The sequence below is a fragment of the Ornithorhynchus anatinus genome, chromosome 2 (assembly GCF_004115215.2).
Source record: "Ornithorhynchus anatinus isolate Pmale09 chromosome 2, mOrnAna1.pri.v4, whole genome shotgun sequence".
Classification (NCBI taxonomy): domain Eukaryota; kingdom Metazoa; phylum Chordata; class Mammalia; order Monotremata; family Ornithorhynchidae; genus Ornithorhynchus; species Ornithorhynchus anatinus.
The window spans coordinates 150,446,400-150,466,019 of NC_041729.1; the positions used below are offsets into that span (position 1 = coordinate 150,446,400).

At 41.9% G+C, this 19,620-nt stretch overlaps 1 long non-coding RNA gene across 1 annotated transcript in view; it reads left to right on the plus strand.

The window, feature by feature from the left end:
• Positions 1 to 19,620, plus strand: part of LOC120639064 — a 53,250-nt gene that overhangs the window by 13,928 nt on the left and 19,702 nt on the right. The window contains exon 2 of the long non-coding RNA XR_005661239.1: positions 15,515 to 15,657. This is a non-coding gene — a long non-coding RNA (uncharacterized LOC120639064). The remainder of the gene's footprint in view (positions 1 to 15,514; positions 15,658 to 19,620) is intronic.

Below are 19,620 nucleotides of genomic sequence, written 5' to 3' on the forward strand. Positions count from 1 at the left end.
GTGAGTACCTACTGAGTGCTCAGCACTGCACTTGGAGGAGCATAACCAAAGATATGTCCCTCCTCATATTCATTCAGTTGTATTTATTGAGCGCTTACTGTGTGCAGAGCACTGTACTAAGCCCTTAGAAAATTCAATTCAGCAACCAATAGAGACAATCCCCACCCAACAGCAGGCTCACAGTCTATATGACAGATAATTACTTTCCCCCTAGCTTCAAGGCCTCACTGAAGGCACATCTCCGAGAGGCCTTCCTTGACTGAGCCCTCCTTTCCTCTTCTCCCTTCTGCATCGCTTTTACTTGCTTCCTTTGTTCCTCCCCTTTCCCAGCCCCCAAGGCTTACTTACACATCTTTAATTTGTTTATTTTTTTATTTATATTTATGTCTGTCTCCCCCTCTAGACTGTGAACTCATTGTGGCCAGGGAATGTCTATTGCTATATTGTATTGTTGTTGACTAAGGTGGAAAGGGTAGGTGGGAGAAGTGGGTTTAGAGGGAAAAATGCAATTTTCAAGTGGGTAGGGAATGTATCACTTCTTCATTTTGTACTTCCCAAGCCCTTGAACCCAGGGGGCATTCACTGACTGCTAAAATAACTTCCCCTTCCCTAGATCTGAAATTAGCCATTGGGACTGCTGGAATCCTCTCTAGGAAAGTGGGGATATGGTAGAGTTGCTCAAGAAAGTCACCTCCCCACATATCCAAATTCTATCATGTTTGGGTCTGGGCTGGACACAGCAGCCAACAACCTAGCAACTTTATTTTACATTTCTGATTGGAAGCCACCAGTTATGTCACCATAAATTCCTGAATATGCTGGGGCCTGGGCTCTTGACTCTGCCTCTCTGGTCCCTCGAACAGTGCTTTTTCCTGGTCCCAAGGCCACAGCCAGAATGAAAATAGCTATTAGAGGATCAAATAATTAGTTGAGGATCTCATTTGCTCTTATCTCACGAGCACTTGACTGGCATTCAGTAAACTTGTTTGTTGTTGAGAGGGAGGAAAGAGCAGAAAAGTTGACAAAGGAGCAGAGGATTGAAGTGGGTAGAGGGGAGGAAGAGAAGAAAGCAACAAGTCCTTATTGTTGTCATTAACCAACTCTACGGAGCTCCAAAACTTCCTGTCTCCATTCCCCTCCAAACTACCCAGAAACCACCCAGGTGAGGCCTTCTTCTCTTTGAGAATCACTGAATTAGAGAGAGGTTATTATGCTGAAGGCAGAACCAGTGTTAAGGAGATTGTATTTTGCAAATTCTTTGTGGCCTGAAGTTAATTTCTTCTAGAACCCATGTATATTACCATGCTCTACTAGAGAGTGACTTCTTCGGAACTGTTTTTGCAGCTCTTTTACCCTTCTGCTAATTGTAAATGCTTGTTCACGTTTGCAAGGAAGATTAGCACCATTATTCCCAGGAAACCAACACTTTCTTGACTAATTCTTCCCAAGAATCAATTATATAGAGGTTTACATTTGTAAATTTTTTTAATTGATTTTTCTCTGGCCAAGGAGAAGAAGCATGACCTAGTGGATAGAGCACGGGCCTGGGAGTCAGAAGAACCTGGGTTCTAATCCTGGCTCTGCCACGTATCTGCTGTGTGACGCTGGGCAAGTCAGTTCACTTCCCTATGCCTCACTTACCTCGTCTCTAAAATAAGGATTAAGATTGTGAGCCCCATGTGGGACAGGGACTCTGACCAACATATCTACCCTAGTGCTTGGTACTAGGTATCTGAGACATAGTAAGCACTTAACAAATACCAATACCATTTAAAAAAACCAGGAAAAACAGAGCCACATTTACAACAATGACATTTCAAGATTTTCCTGAACTACTTTCAATCGCTCAGTGCCTGGACAAGAAGGAACATAAATGACATCTATTGTACTTTTCCAAATGCTTAGTACAGTGTGTTCTAAACACAGTAAATCCTCAAGAAATACCATTGATCAATAGACTGGTGTCAATCCAAATAATGAATATTATAAATAACCCAAAAAGTTAAATGCAGAAGAATCAGCAATGTAAAACCTTTGATTTATACTCTTCCAGCATGGCCTAGTAGAAAGAGCAAGGCCTAGGAGTCAGAGAACCTGGGTTCTAAGATGCTGTGTGACCTTGGGCAAGTCACTTAACTTCTCTGTGCCTCAGTTTTCCTGTTCTCCCTCCTACTTAGACTGTGAGCCAAATACAGGATGGGGACCATGTCCGAACTAATTGACTTGTATCTACCCCAGCACTTAGAAAAGTGTTTGATGCAAAGTCAGCGCCTAACACATACCATAAAAAAGCACTTAGTACAGTGCCCGGCACATAGTAAACATTCAATAAATGCCACTGAGTGACTGATAGACAAGGAGTGTCTGTTTCCATTTTTTAAATCATTAAAGTCTGTTGTCTGTGTGTATTTGTGTGCATGTGTGTTTCCATGTGTGAATTTAGTTGTATGTAAAATTAATACTTGAATGTCCATCTTAATATGAAAATGCAAACTGCAATCATCTGAGACCACTGAGTGAGCTATGAATGCTTTAAATCCTTATGTATTCTACAGTAATGCTGCAAAAAGGTCTTTCCAGAATTCATGTTCAAATGTAAAATCAGTTCGAAAATTTTAAAGATCCCCAGGCTCACAGATATGGATATGCACAGGAAATAAAGGAGAGCAATTGAACATGTAAAAATAAACAGTATGCAGAAAAAATTCACTTGATTTGTTTCAAATGAGATTGGTATTTTACCAACCCAGTATATAGAGAGAGAGGAACCCTTCTCTGCTGTTGTCTGACATTTCAGACATTTATGAATGTTTATAGTTCTCGGGGAGTCACCTTTTGTTTGGTAGATAGCAAAGTTTGCACAGCAAGCTGAGGGTGTCATTAAACATTTGCCTGAAGATCTGAGTGTTAGCATCAATGACAGGGCTTCCTAAACATGTCACATTTCCTCTGGCTGTCATGAAGAATTATAGCTACTGTGACTCACACTTTAATAGCAGCTATTTGTGATATTTTAACCTAATGCACAGCCTCAGAGGAGAAACAACAGACACAATAAAGCATCTGCCGGTGACTCGCTGGAAGGAAGGGATTTAGAGTATTATCAGGATTCCAAATTAAAGGGAAAAGGTTCTTGTGTCAAACACAAATGCCTCTATGTTTGGTAACTTCACTGTAATTTATGTCTTTATTATCTCTATGTAACATGTAAAAAAAATCTTATGTTTTAGGACCTTCCTTCCTATCCCTTGCCCACTAAAAAAAAACCAAAAGCGAAGGGAGAAAGGAAAAGAAATAGTCAGTTTTCTAAGAATTTTTTTAAACTGGTAAAATTCTAAAAAAAAATCCTAAAAGATGTTTCCAAAATATCAAGATCTTCTTATGTTTGTGGTATTTAGGCAGGATTGGCAGGTTGCTTCAATAGAAACCCAGAATCCAAATCATATTAGGCATTTGCAATCCATTTTTAAGCCCAGTCCTGATGCTCATGAGAGAGTGGAGAACCAAGCACCAGTGTGTAAAGAGAAATCTACAAAATAAGATGAGCCATATCATTTCGTGCTAATTTAACAACTCATCCCTACTGGTGTGAGGATGAAGCCAAGAACTGATCTGTAACCCAAACACAAACAAATCTGACGGCCAGAAACTGGCTAATGCAGCATCCCACTGCACAGAAGCTTTCAAACTGTTTTAAGCCATGATGAATACATTGTTTTGGAAAGAGATAAACCATTTGCAGTATTAAGTCTACAAATATATTTCCTTCCCCCCTGCCAAAAAAAACAAAACAGACAAACAAAAAAAAACTGTGTTAGGTTTAAGCCTGGATGGAAAAACTGAACAGATGAATTTATTTAATCAGTTTGTTCTTTCTGTAGACTTAATTTCAAATGTTTTTCAGGGAAAAGTGCAGTCCTTTAAGGTCTCATGGACAAAACATCAGTCATTCTGCAAAAAAATTGGAGGATATGATGCTTTCTGCCCATTATTTGCATCATTTTCTCCTCAAAGAGATGTATTTCCAAGATATATTCAAGTAATTAAAATAATGGAATGTAGTACTATCAATCGATCAATCCCTGGAATTTACCGAGTGCTTATTGTTGAGAGTACTGTAGTAAGCATTTGAGAAAATATGAAGACATGATCCCTGCCCAAAAGGAGTTTACAATCTAATGGTAGAGACAGATGTTAAAATAATTACAAGTAGATAAGCAGCAAAGTATAAGAATGTGTACCTAAGTCCTGTGAGGGTGAGGTATATCAAAGTGCTTAGGGAATATGGACTTAAGGGCATAATAATAAGATAATAATAACAATTGTAGTAATATTAATTAAACATAAGTAATATTCTAAAGCACTGTCCTAAATTCTGGGATAGAAGCAAGATAAAATCAGACATGGTCCTTGTCCCAGTCAATTAATTGTATTCATTGAGCACTTACTGGTACAGAGCAATGGCACTAAATACTTAGGGAGAGTATAATATGATGGAGCAGATTTAGATGTTCCCTGCCCACAAGGAACTTACAATCTAGAGAGGGAGACCAACATTAAAATTACAAATATGTATGTAATTACAGTGGGGCTGAGGGTGAAAGTGAATAATACAGGGCTTAATACAGTGCTCGGCATACAGTAAGCACTCAATAAATACGACTGAATATCAAGTGCTTAAAGGGTACAAATCCAAGCGCAAGGACAGTGCAAGGGAGAGGGAGTAAGGGAAATGAGGGATTAGTTGGGAAAGGCCTCTTGAAGGAGATGCGATTTTCATAAGCCTTTGAAGGTTAGGAGAATGATGATCTATTGGATATTAAAGGGGAGGGAGGTCCAGACCAGATGAAGGATGAGGGCAGAGGGTCGACGACAAGAGAGACGAGATGGAGGTAAGTGAGTAAATTGGTGTTAGACGAGAGAAATGAGCATGCTGGGTTGTAGTAGGAAATCATTGAGGTAAAGTAGCAGGGGGTGAGCTGATTGAATGCTTTAAAGCCAAGGGTAAGGAGTTTCTGGTTGATGTGAATGTGGATAGGTAACCCACAGGGTTTCCTATTCCAGTACTATGCATTTCTCACAGAGGTCGCTCAATGAGAGCTTTTACTACTAATTTAGCTTCAGACTTCACACCACCACTACCGAAACTGCCTAGAGATGAGTGATCATGCCTTAAAAGTAAGCTCGCATCTGAATAAGCATTAAAGAAAATATATTTTGAGAATCTACACATAAATATATACCCAATTGGCTTTGTATTTTATACATGAGTGAATGCATGTACAAAAGTTCAGTTGTCAAGGAAACAGACCATGAACGACACCTGAGATCAATGAGCAAGGCTGACACCAAGTTCTTCCCTTCAGCAGTGAGAGGCAGCAGGGTGAGTTGGTTGAAAAATCATAATAAGAATTTTGGTATTTCTTAAGCCCTTACAGTGTGCCAAGCTAAGCACTGAGATAAATAAAATATTGACAGATCTAAACCAAACCATTCCATGTGGAGCTTACCATCTAAATGGTGGGGAAACAGGTTTTTCCAAAATTTGTTGAAACTCAGGAGGGTACTGCAAGAAGGTTGGTATATATCTATATCTATATACATTATAATATGCATGGGTCTGTGACTGATTTTGGAGGTCTATAGATATATACACCTCCAAAATCAGTCACAGACCCATGCATATTAACAAAAATGCCATTTATTAATTAGGATTCATATTCCCTCTGTGATGAAAAATAAGGAAAAAAATTTTCCCATTAGCCGTGGGTGAGAGATTATTGGTATCCTACCCCCTTGTTAAAGGAGAAGACTGTGGGAATTAGAGTTAGTGGGAGTTAGTGGGAAAACTCTAGACTGTGATCTGAGGAAAGTAAAGCATCTCTATCATGTTAATTAAACAGTGATATTTATTGGGCACTTACAGTGTGCAGGGCACTGTACTAAGCACTTAGCATTCTACCACACCCTTACCCCATTAATTTGGAGAGGTTTTCAGTTTACGGGGAGAAGCTAGGAAGAAGCTGCAGGACAATTAGGAGTCTCATTATGGACAAAACCGGGACTCTAGTCATGTGGCCCACACACATCCAGTCCATCACCAAAACCTGCTGGTCTCATCTTCACAACTTCATCAAATTCACCCTTTCCTCTCCATCCAAACTGCTACTTTGCTGGTACAATCTCTCATAATATCCCGACTAGATTATTGCATTAGCCTCTTCTCTGATCTCCCATCCTTCTGTCTCTCCCCACTTCAAGTCTGTACTTCACTCTGCTGCCCGGATCATCTTTCTACTGAAATGCACTGGGCATGTCACTCCTCTCCTCAAAAACCTCCAGTGGTTGCCTATCAACCTTCGCATAAAGCAAAAACTCCTCACTCTTGGCTTCAAAGCTCTCCATCACTTGGCCCCCTCCTACTTCACCTCCCTTCTCTCCTTCTACATCCCACCCTGTGCACTCTGCTCCTCTGCCTCTAACCTCCTTACGGTGCCTCATTCTCGCCTGTCCCACCAACGACCCCTGGTCCATGTCCTACCACTGACCTGGAACGTCCTCCCTCCTCACATCCGCCAATAGAAAGCAGTGTGGCTCAGTGGAAGAGCCCAGGCTTTGGAGTCAGAGGTCATGAGTTTGAATCCCGGCTCTGCCACTTGTCAGCTGTGTGACTGTAGGCAAGTCACTTAACTTCTCTGTGCCTCAGTTACCTCATCTGTAAAATGGGGATTAAGACTGTGAGCCCCATGTGGGACAATTCCCTTGTGTCTACCCCAGCGCTTAGAACAGTGCTCTGCACATAGTAAGCACTTAACAAATACCAACATTATTATTATTATTAAACTAACTCTCATTCCCTCTTCAAAGCCCTACTGAGAGCTCACCTCCTCAAGGAGGCCTTCCCAGATTAAGGCCTCCCTTTCCCTCTGCCCCTCCTCCCCTCCCCATTCCCCCTACTCTCTCCCTCTGCTCTACCCTCTTCCGCTCCCCACAGCACTTGTATATATTTGTATATACATATATACAATTTATTACTCTATTTATTAATGATGTGTATATATCTATGATTCTATTTATCTATTTTGATGGTATTGATGCCTGACTACTTGTTTTGTTTTGCTGTCTGCCCCCTCCCCCCGCCCCCCGTTTAGACTGGGAGCCCGTTGCTGGTCAGGGATTGGCTCTATCTGTTGCCAAATTGTACATTCCAAGCGCTTAGTACAGTGCTCTGCACACAGTGAGCTCACAATTGATTGAATGAATGAATGAGGAATTGAACTATCTGCTTCCTGTTATCCTGGTTTTGGGGTTTTTTTATGGTGCTTATTAAGCACTTGCTACATTGGACATAGTCTATGTCCGACATGGGGCTCACAGTTTTCATTCCCTTTTTACAGATGAGGTAATAGGCACAGAGAAGTGAAATGACTTTTCCAACGAGCCAGAAGTGGAATTATAACCCAAGTCCTTCTGACTCCCAGGCCCATGGTCTTTACACTAGGCCATGCTGCTTCTGATTTTAATGCTTGGGCTTCTTCCCTCTCCCCAGTACAATACTGTGAAGCTCCTGCTTCAAGTGCCTGTTGTCAAATATGCATCATTTCTAGATTCCTATCATTCTAATGCTTTCAGTCTCTCATTTTTCTACAAAAACGTTCAGTCCACCTTTCCCCATTCCTAAAGAACCTCCAGGGTTTCCCATCCACTCTTCACATTGAACAGAAACTCCTTCCCATCCGCTTTAAAGCTTTCAATCACTTTGCCTCCTCCTACCTCACTTCACTGCTCTCCTATTACAACCCAGCCCACACACTTTGCTTCTCTAATGCCAACCTACTTATACATACTTCGATCTTCTATGTCTCACTGCAACATCTTGCCTACCTCCTGCCTCTGACCTTGAATGTCCTCTTTCTTTATATTCAATAGACTTTTACCTTCCCCATCTCCAAAGCCTTATTGAAAGCCCACTTACTCCAACTGGCCTTCCTCAACTAAGCCCGTATTCTCCTTTTCAGTTCACTTCAATTCAATTCAATCGTATTTATTGAGCACTTACTGTGTGCAGAGAACTGTACTAACCACTTGGAAGAGCCCAATACCACAATAAACAGACACATTCCTTGCTTGTAATGAGCTTATAGTTTAGAGGCGGGGGGAGAAAGACAGTAATATAAATGAAGAAATTACAGATATGTACAAACTTCTGTGGTGCTGAGAGAGGCAAGAACAAAGGGGGCAAGTAAGGGTGACACAGAAGGGAGTGGGAGAAAAGGAAAGGGAAGGCTTAGTTAGGGAAGGTATCCTGGAAGAGATGTGCCTTCAATAAGGCCTTGAGAGTAATTGTCTGTCGGATTTGAGGAGGAAGGGGGTTCCAGGCCAGAGGCAGGATGTGGACAAGGGGTCAACAGTGAGATAGGTGAGACTGAGGCACAGTGGTTAGCAGAGAAGCAAAGTGTATGGGCTGGGTTGCAGTAGCAGAGTAGCTAGGTGAGGTAGGAGGGGGCAAAGTGATTGAGAACTTTAAAGCCAATGGGGAGGAGTTTTTGTTTGATGCAAAGATGGATAGACAACCAGGGGACTTTTTTGAGGAATGAGGTGACGTGTCCTGAATGATTTTGTAGAAGAATGATTTTTTTTTCCACTTCCTTCTGCGTCTCCTTTATTTGTTCCCTTTATTCACCCCTCCCTCAGTCCAATAGCTCTTAAGTACAAATCTGTAATTTATTTACATCAATGTCTGTTTCCACTCTAGTCTGTGACCTCGTTGTTGGCAGGGAATGTGTTTGCCAACCCTCTTATTCTGTACTATCCAAAGTACTTAGTACAGTGCACTGCACACAGTAAGCGCTCATTAAATATGATTGATTGATGATCTCATCTTCCTCTCCTCAATTTACCATGCTCTCTCACACACACATTCATTCACAACACTCTCTTGCCCCTCCATACCCCTACACACACACCCAACACGCACACACATATTCATACTTCACAGTAGCATGGTATAGTGAATAGAGCACGGGCCTGGGATTCAAAAGGTCATGGGTTCTAAACCCAGCTCTGCCATTTGTCTGCTGTGTGACCCTGGGCAAGTCACTTTACTTCTCTGGGCCTCAGTTACCTCATCTGGAAAATGGGGATTTAGATTATGAGCTCCATGTGGGACAGGGACTGTGTCCTCCCTGATTAGCTTATATCCACCTCAATGCTTAGAACAATGCCTGACACATAGTAAGCGCTTAACAAATGCCCTTATTTATTTACTTTATGTTTTTAAAAGAGTTGTCTGACTCTGATGATGAGGGCAGCTATATTCCTCTCTCCTAACTAGGCCGTTCCTGTGACCATCTTTGTTCATAAATATAGCATTTAGAGACCATAACTCCCATAAGAACCGGGGCTTAGTGGAAAGAGCACGGGCTTGGGAGCCAGAGGTCGTGGGTTCTAATTCCGGCTCTGCCGCTTGTCAGCTGTGTGACTTTGGGCAAATCACTTAACTTCATCTGTAAAATGGGGATTAAGACTGTAAGCCCCACGTGGGACGACCTGATAAACCTTGTGTCTATTCCAGAGTTTAGTACAGTGCTTGGCACATAGTAAGCACCTAACACATACCATCATTATTATTATTATTATAAGCCAATGGTCCTCTAAGTCCCCTTAACCAAGAGGTCTGGGCTGCGTTAGCCTGAAATAGGAATTTTTTATGGTATTTGTTAAGCACTTAATATGTGCCAGACACTGTACTAGTTGGGATAGATAAAAGATTGGACCTCACGGTCTTAATTCTCAGTTTACAATGAGGTAACTGAGTTACAAAGAAGTTAAGTAACTTTCCCAAGGTCACACAGCAGACTTTGATGGGTTGCCTGTGCTCAACAGGAGACCAGATAATTGGGAAATTCTAGGAAGGCACTAGTCTGGAATGCTCCCCTAACGAGCCAGATTCTAGAAACACATAGGTAATAAGTGGTATTACTTGGACTGGTTATACAAAGTGCTCAGTAAATACCACTCAATAAATTGCTCAATAAATGTCATTGATTCCATTTTATCAATCCCCTGGACAAACAGTGTAGAGACTCTGGTTGGTAAAAAAGGAGGAATATTTCAAGACGGCATCAACAATTACACTCTGAATGTATCATATTTTATTATGGCCCCAGGAGCCAGAAGTATGTTATATATCTGCTCTCTCCTCTGATCAGTTAGCTAGTCAAACATAGAAGCTTTTTCATTTATGACCAGTTTCCAGAGCCGTGTAAAAATGTTACAGTGTAAGTCCATCTCACTGGAGACAGAGAAATATACTGGTTCTGTTAGACATGTAATGCTTCTAGTCAGATCTTGCCATAGAAATAAAGCTGCAGTAAAGATGCAGCTATAGGAAGAAGAATGATGTGCTTTCTAAAACAATAACCTACTAGAAGGACTGGAGAGTCAGAAGACCTAGGTTCTAATCTTGACTCTCCCCGTTGTCTGCTGTGTGACCTTGGGCAAGTCACTTAACTCTTGGAAGCCTCCTTTGGACATCGGTAAAAGGGGGAGTAAATCTTAGTCCCTCTTACTTAGACTGTGAAGCGCATGTGGGACAGGGATATAGTCCAACTTGATTATCTTCTATCTTAACCAAGTGCTTTATACAGTACTTGGAACATAGTAATTGCTTAACAAGTACCATTATACAGAGAAGCAGTGTGGCATAGTGGATGGAGCACGGGCCTGGGTGTCAGAAGGTCATGCGTTCTAATCCTGGCTCTGCCACTTACTGCTATGAGACCTTGGACAAGTCATTTCACTTCTCTGGGTCTCAGTTACCTCATCAGTTAAATGGGGATTGAGACTGTGAGCCCCATGTGGGACAGGGACTGTGTTCAACCCGATTTGCTTGGATCCACTCCAAAGCTCAGTACAGTGCCTGGCACATATTAAGTGCTTAACAAATATCACAATTATTGTTGTTGTTTTTACTATTGTTATAGTTCTGTTTAGAAACAGAAAACATTCACTTCCCACCTGAAATTTTCTTCAGTTTTGCTGCTGTCGTGCCTGTTACCTGGATGATCAAACAGTGCTCAATGATGCCAGATGCAGGCCTTTTCTCTAATGCTTTATTGGTTAATATTTTAGAGTGGTAGGTTTTCTTGTGCTGCACTGCATAAATAACAACAAAGAAAAACAATCTCCTCTACCATTTCATTCCACCCTCAATCATTTAGAGAGGCGTTATTCAGCTTCCTATCTATATCCTCGTAGAATCTTTCTTTGCCTTCCATCACGGTGGGGACACATACACTGATGATTATGACATAACGCTTCTGTTTTAGAGATAGGCAAAAGGTTATTATACGCTCAGTAATGCTTCTGGGCATATTTGGAAGGCTTGAGATAAGCGAATGTCTGATTTTGAAGCCTACGGCTTTAAGCCTCCATTCAGAAGAGGAAAAATCTTTTCAGAAAAGGAATATCTGACACCTATTTCTGATAGCTGTCCTTCATCCTCATATCTAAATTCACTCAGGTCTGTGATATCAACTCCATATCTGGGTAGCTCAAATCCAACCCATATCATTCTTCTTACTGACAGCACTTATTGTCACAAAATGTGCTGATACTCCATGTTGCAACAGTGATTTTTAACCTCTTCTTTTAAAATCACTTACTCTCCCTGTCTTCTCCCCTATCACTGTCTTCAATCTCTCACACTCAGATGGTTCCTCCCCCACTGCATTCATATGTGTTCAATTTTCATCTCTACTAAAATTCCTTCTCCTGATTCTACAGTCCCTTCCAACTATTGCCACATCTCCCTCCTCCAATTCAATCAATTAATCAGTGGTGCTTAGTGAGCATTTACTGTATGCTGAGCAAGGTACTAGGCACTTGGGAGATTATGGTACAACCAAATTAGGGACATGGTCCCTACCTGTAATGAGCTTACAGAATAATAAGAAGAAGAAGAATAACAATAACCGTGGTACTCATTAAGTGCTTATCACACACTGGGTGCTGTACTAAGCACTAGGGTGGATACAAGCAAATCAGGATGGGTGCAGTCCCTGTGATTCATTCATTCATTCAGTCATATTTATTGAGCACTTATTGTGTGCAGAGCACTGTACTAAGCACTTGGGAAAGTACAATTCATCAATAAATGGTGACATTTCCTGCCCACAATGAGCTTACAGACTAGAGGGATGAGCTTACAGTCCCACGTGGGGCTCACAGTCTCAACCCCCATTTTACAGACAAGGAAAGTGCGGCATAGAGAAATGAACTGATTTGCCCAAGGTCACACAGCAGACAAGAAGAAGAGCCGGGGTTAGAACCCGTGACCAAAGTCCCGTACAAATGCCAATTTCCGTACAAACCCCTTGACTGGAATATATAGACTGTCTTCACTTTCTCTCTGCCAGTTCTTTTCTGGACTCATGCCAATCAGGGTTTTGACAGCTTCATTCTGGAGACTTTTCAAGGTCATTAATTGACTTCCTCATGTTAAATCCACTCTGGTCCAAATTCATGTTAAATTTTAAGACTGCCTCCTTACCAGCCTCTTTGTCTCCGTCCTCTCCGTCCTCTCCGTCCTCTCCTCCCCTTCAATCTATGCTAAACTCGGCTACACAGATTATCTTAAAATGTTGCTCAGCATAATTTTCCACTCCTCAAAAGCTTCTAATGTTTTCCAGTTTACTTCCACATCAAGCAAAAACTCCCCATAACTTGCTTCAAGGCTCTCCATCTACTCTGTCCATATTAAATATTGGCTTACTTCAGCTGTTACTTCCCAGCTCACACTTTTCATTCCTCCACAACTCACTGCATAACTGAGCCTCATTCTTGACTTTTCCACCTCCTTTCCTCACTGGCACTGTAATTGTCCAAGACTCATTAATTACACATGACAGATCCTACTTTGTGTTCACTTTTAATTTGGATTTCAGATGCTATCCTATTCATCATCTGCAAGGAGATCCTGCAAGGGCACACAATGTCCTGTAATTCTTGCCTCCTACGTGTTTATCTACGATACTTTTTTCAATCAGAAGAATCTCTCAAGAGCTCCTCTTTAAAGGACTTGCCATCCAAAGAAGGGAAAAACAGCTAGTATATTTCCTAGGGTCTATAGGCTTCCTGCTTGAAGTCACAGTATCCTTGAAGATACCTTCAATTTGGGACTATAGCTGGTAATGATAGATCATAAGCTTCCCCTCTAGACTGCAAGGTCTTTGTGGGCAGGGAATGTGTCTACTAATGCTTTTGTTTTGTACTAATAATAATAATGATAATAACAATATTAATGGTATTTGTTAAGCTATTACCATGTGCTAGGCAATGTACTAAGGACTAAGGGGTGGATACAAGCAAATCGGGTTGGACACAGTCCCTGTCCCATGTGGGGCTCACAGTCTCAATCCTCATTTTATAGATGAGGAAAGTGAGGCACAGAGAATAATAATAATAATAATGTTGATATTTGTTAAGCGCTTACTATGTGCAGAGCACTTTTCTAAGCGCTGGGGTAGACACAGGGGAATCAGGTTGTCCCACGTGGGGCTCCCAGTCTTAATCCCCATTTTACAGATGAGGTAACTGAGGCGCAGAGAGGTTAAGTGACTTGCCCACAGTCACAAAGCTGACAAGTGGCAGAGCCAGGATTCGAACCCATGACCTCTGACTCCAAAGCCCATGCTCTTTCCACTGAGCCACGCTGCTTCTCCATAAGTGAAGTGACTTGCCCAAGGTCACACGGCAGGCAAGTGGTGAAGTCAGAATTAGAACCCATGACCCTTTGACTCCCAGGCTCATGTTCTACCCACAGAACCACACTTCCAAGCACTTAGTACAGTAATCTGCACATAGCAACTGTTCAATAAACCTAGCTGGCACACTTTGCTACTCTGGTGTTAACCTTTACACTGTGCCTCGATCTCATCAGTTTCACCACTGACCCCCAGCCCACATCCAACCTCTGGCCTGGAACACCCTACCCCCTCAAATCCACCAATTACTCTCTACCCCTTCAAAGCCTTACTGAAGGCACATCTCCTCCAAGAGGCCTTCCCAGATAAGCCCCACTTTTCCTCATCTCCCACTCCCTTCTGCATCACCCTGACTTGCTCCCCCCCCCACCGCCCAATAGCACATATGTATATTTGTAATTTTATTCATTTATATTGATGTCTGTTTAGTTGTATTGATGTTTGTCTCCCCCATTCTAGACTGTGAGCTCGTTGTGGGCAGGGATTGTCTCTCTTTACTGCTGTATTGCACTTCCCCAAGCATTTAGTACTGTGCTCTGCACACAGTAAGCACTCTATAAATATAATTGAATGAATGAATACCTTTGATGGATTAATTGAATAAGAGTGAGGATGGCATGAAGAATAAAACCTCACAATCACAAACTTCCATTTGAACCCATGGGTTTGGCTTCTTTTCCCAAACTTTTAAATAAAGAAGAGAATTGACTGGTTTGTATTCCATCCCCTCTTCCCACCCTACAAGCATTTGCTGAAATAACCAGAAGGTATGTCGGAAGAGGGACATGGAAGAGCAATTAGCCTAGATCATCCACAGAGAAGACCATCAGCTTTAGAATGGTCTCCCACTAAGAATATCATGTGATCTTCGGTCCAGGACCTGTGTGAAGGAATTGATCATAGTGATAGTGGTTCAAGCAATACTACTTACATTATTATGTTCCCCCAGAAGTCCAATAAATGAGTAAGTGGGCAGGGATTCAGGACACTGCAAAGTACAAAAGGATTTTATGTGCAGGATCCTTATACAGGCGAAGTGACCATATCATTGTGTCGATACTTTGGCCCACCTGGTAGTTGCCTTGATAAAAATCATAATAATAATAATAGTGGTACTTGTTAAGCACTTACTATGTGCCGAGCACTGTTCTAAGCACTGGGGTAGATTCAAGTTGGTCAGATTGGATACAGTCCCTGCCCCACATAGGGCTCATGCTCTTAATCCCCATTTTACGGCTAAGGTAACTGAGACCCAGAGAAGTGAAGTGTCTTGCCCAAGGTCACAGAGCTGACGTGTGTCAGAGCTGGGATTAGAACCCATGACTTTCTGACTCCCAGACCCGTGCTCTCACCACTAAGCCATGCTGCTTCTCAACTGCTGCAACTGGTCACTGCTGCGGTCCTCATCGCCCACGCTAAACGCAACTATATTTCCACATTCCTGCTGGACCTGTCCACTTCATGGATACAAGTTAGGTGGTTCTCCTAACTCAGAAATCTTCAACACTGGTGGCATAGCCTCAGCATGATTTCTCCAAATTATTATCAGACTGTAACCTTTTCCTCTAGACAGTAAGCTCTTCCTCTAGACCATAAGCTCCTCGTGAGCAGGGAACATGCCTACCAACTCCCTTCATTCCACATTCTCAAACACTTAGTACCTGGCTCTGTACGCAGGAAGCACTCAATAAAAACCATTCATTGATTATTATTATTATTATTGATCATAATATTTATTCCTCCTTCAGTGTTTGCAGGAAGGGACTGAAGTATGAATGGCATGCCAAGACCCTGGACATGACCAGTGACTCTGTAAGCTGTAGGAGAACTCAAGCTGAACAGGATTTCCTGAAGAGATCTGTCTGGGAAGAACTGAAGCAGAGGCATCTGGGTGAGCAATCCACTACTTTTCTTTCACCCGTTCTCTGTATCCCGAGCACAATTACTTAATCAAACAATGGCATTTTTAAGACTTACTGCATGCAGAGCACTGTGCAAAAAGCTTGTTGAGAGTACAATGAAATAGATTTGGCAGAACAGATCCCTGCTTCCAGCATGCTTCCACACTGTTTCTTGATCCCAAGCTCTTTCCGGATTCACCAAGCCGTACACTTTTCAACAGCCTGACACTAGAGCTACGGAACTTCAGAATAATTGAGAGGTGGCTTGAAATTGCAAAAGTCTCCATAATAATAATAATAATAATAGAATTTGTTTCATGCTTACTATGTGTCCAGCACTGTTCTAAGCACTGGGGTAAATACAAGGTAATCAGGTTGTCCTATGTGGAGCTCACAGTCTTAATCCCTGTTTTACAGATGAGGTAACTAAAGCACAGAGAAGTTAAGTGGCTTGTCCAAGACCACACAGAAGACAAGTGGCAGAGAAAGGATTAGAAACCACATCCTCTGATTTACAACCTTTCACCTGCCCACAGAGTTATCAGATATGTTCCCCTCCCCAGAAGAGAATGAGGCATACAAAGAATGGGGGTACACCGTGAAGAAAATCAGCACTTTTTTTGATGAGATTTGCAGACTGTCATGCCAAGCTAGCATGAAACTACAGATGCATTAGAAAGTCAATAGAGCAATACGACCAACAGTTATAAGACTTTACACCTGAATAGTAAGAGCTATCTAGCCTACGTTTGGCTGGAATGGGAGAATATACAATATCACCATCTTTTGCAGCACAAACAAAATTTATTTTCTAACATTTTTTTCCCATGGACTTTGTTCAGTGAATAATGAGAAATAAAAATGGAACAAAAGAGGTAGGAAAAAAAGAAACAGCAAGCAACCCTGGTGAAATGAATGAAGTTGGGCATATGTAGGCATACGATGAAATAGAAGAAAACCATACTCTGATCGGTAATTCTACCAAAGTTCTAATTCCATAATGAAAGCCTCACCATGGAAAAGCTAGGGTTTTTCTTCTAAGTTTCCCACACATTACAGTCAATCCTCTATGGCAAAAAGATGTATCTCAATTAAATTGCACTTCTTCGTGTTGAAAGATGGCCCAGTTCTATGCTGGTGATTTCTTCAAAAGGTGTAAAGATGCCTTGCTTTGAAACAAGTCACGGTACCCAAATGAAACAATTTTCTGTCATCAATCCCAAACTGAAATAATTCTTGCTGATGCCAAACTTGATGATGGATGGACTTCTCAAGGCTCTGTGACTAGGTTGATTTGGAATCATCCCCAAAAGTACAGATGCTTATCAGAAACTTAGCTGAACAAGCCAAACCTCCCGAGCCGTCAAAATGAAGCTGGAACTCTCTCAAGAACAGACTCTCTCCAGAGACTGTTGGCTCTCTACTTTGGGATCTTGGCAGGAAGTCTGGTGTGGAAGGATCCTTTGTCATAATTTTTGCATGCGTAGACACACACAATCAGGCACACAAACACACCCGTTTACTGAAAACTAGCCATTTGAGCCCTTCAGAAGCTTAATAAGTCAGGTTTTGGGTTGCTGCTAAAACAAGAGTAAATTCCAGAACAGCTGGAATTTGAAAGGGCAGACGCCATGTAGCTTTTTTGCCACCAGGCTCACCTAGCTCCAGTCAGACATCGGCTGCAATTTCCTAATTAGGGTTATTCTTGTTCCTCCTGAAAAGATTAAAACACCTTCCCTTGCTCTAACTCTAGAGAACAAAAGGCTGGCATTCAGCCGAGAATGCTCGTCTTTTATGCTCAGTTTTAGTTCGTGTCAGAGCATCTGTTAAGGGAATTGAGGACGACTCTTGTCAGGAATAGTTTTCCGTTGCTGACAGCATAAGGCACAGTTCTAACTAATGACCTAGATAGCTTCCATTTCTCCCAATTATACCGTGCTTCCGATGCAATCCTGAATTTAGTGGTTGAGCAAACCTTCCTTAAAGTCCCTGGTGATGTGTTTTGATGATAGTGAAAGATGTTAAGTGTTACTACATGGGTAAAATCGAGGGCACTCCTCAAAAGCACAGGCACCGAGGCTGATTTCATTATATGCAGTGAAGGCAGAAGGAAGAAGTTTCTGTGGATTTTCTTCCATTGTCAGTTTCCTCTCTGCTTCACTAGAGTATGTGACTGCACTGGGGTGAAGGAAATGCTAAAGCGAGAACAATTCCTCTTCAGATATTTGCTGCACTATTCAATTCTCTCAAGGCTTTTCTAGCAGCGGCGAGAACACTCTACACTTCCAAGAGCAAGGTGTCTTTATAAGCACTGCTGGCACCATGGAAAAGAAGTCCAGAGTAGCATAAACCAATTCTGATTCTGGAAGAATCCACATAGTTTTCATTCAGCATGGCCTAGTGGAAAGAGCATGGACTTGGGAGTCAGAGGACATGGATTCTAATCTCAGCTCTGCCGCTTGTCTGCTGTGTGACGTTGGAAAAGCCACTTAACTTCTCTCTGCCTCAGTGACCTCATCTGTAAAATGGGGATTAAGACCGGCGTGGCTCAGTGGAAAGAGCACGGGCTTGGGAGTCAGAAGTCATGGGTTCGAATCCCAGCTCTGCCACTTGTCAACTGTGTGACTGCAGGCAAGTCACAACTTCTCTGGGCCTCAGTTACCTCATCTGTAAAATGGGGATGAAGACTGTGAGCTCCACGTGGGACAACTTGATTACCTGTATCTACCCTAGCGCTTAGGACAGTCCTCTGCACATAGTAAGTGCTTAACAAATACAAACATTATTATGTTAGACAACCTAATTACCTTATATCTACCCCAGCACTTAGAACAGTACCGGGCACATAGTAAGTGCTTAACAAATGTCATAAGTATTACTCATTCATTCAATTGTATTTATTGAGCACTTACTGTGTGCAGAGCACTGTACCAAGTGATTAGGAGAGTATAATACAACACTGAACAGACACATTCCCTGCCCACAATAGACTAGTTTTATGGCAGAGACCATATGTGACAGTATTTTCAGCCAAATATAGTTTGCCTTGCCAGTGAAGAAGTAGCCCATTGTGGGCAGGGATTATCTCTATTGCTAAATTGTACTTTCCAAGTGCTTAGTACAGTGCTCTGCACACAGTAAGCGCTCAATAAATACAATTGAATGAATGAATAAAAGAGTGGGAGATTCATTCCTTATATATGAGTAATTCTTGAAATACTGCTGTTCTTGAAGGAATTTCCTTTAGTCTCCAAATCAGTTCAGTGTGTAAGGAAAACATTCTAAATTTCCTATGTTGTACCCCCATAGGCAGATATTAATCCCATATCTCTTGAGAAGCAGCGTGGCTCAGTGGAAAGAGCATGGATTTAGGAATCAGAGGTCACGGGTTCTAATCCCAGCTCCGCCACCTATCAGCTGTGTAACTTTAAGTCATTTGACCTCTCGGTGCCTCAGTTACCTCATCTGTAAAATGGGGATTAAGACTCACGTGGGACCTCATTACCCTGAATCTACCCCAGCGCTTAGAACAATGCTCAGCACATAGTAAGCACTTAACAAATACCAACATTATTATTACTATTATTATTATTCCAAGGAGCCTTTGACTAATCTCTGATCTCTCCACTCTATTATACCTTCCTCCTATATTGTCTATTAGTCCTTACCCTCTAAGGACTTTGATACTCACCCTACTCCAACCCCATAGCATTTATGTCCATATCTTTATACTCTGTTTCTTCCCCTCCCATAATTTACTTTAATGTCTGTCTCCTCCCCTAAATGGTAAGCTTCTCGAGGACAAGGATCTTGTCTACAAACTCTGTTGTATGCTCCCAAGATCTTAGTTTAGTGCTCTGCACATAGCAAGAAGCAGCATGGCCTAGTGGATAGCGCACAGGCAGGGGAATCACAAAGACCTGGGTTCCAATTCCGGCCCCGCCACAGGTCTG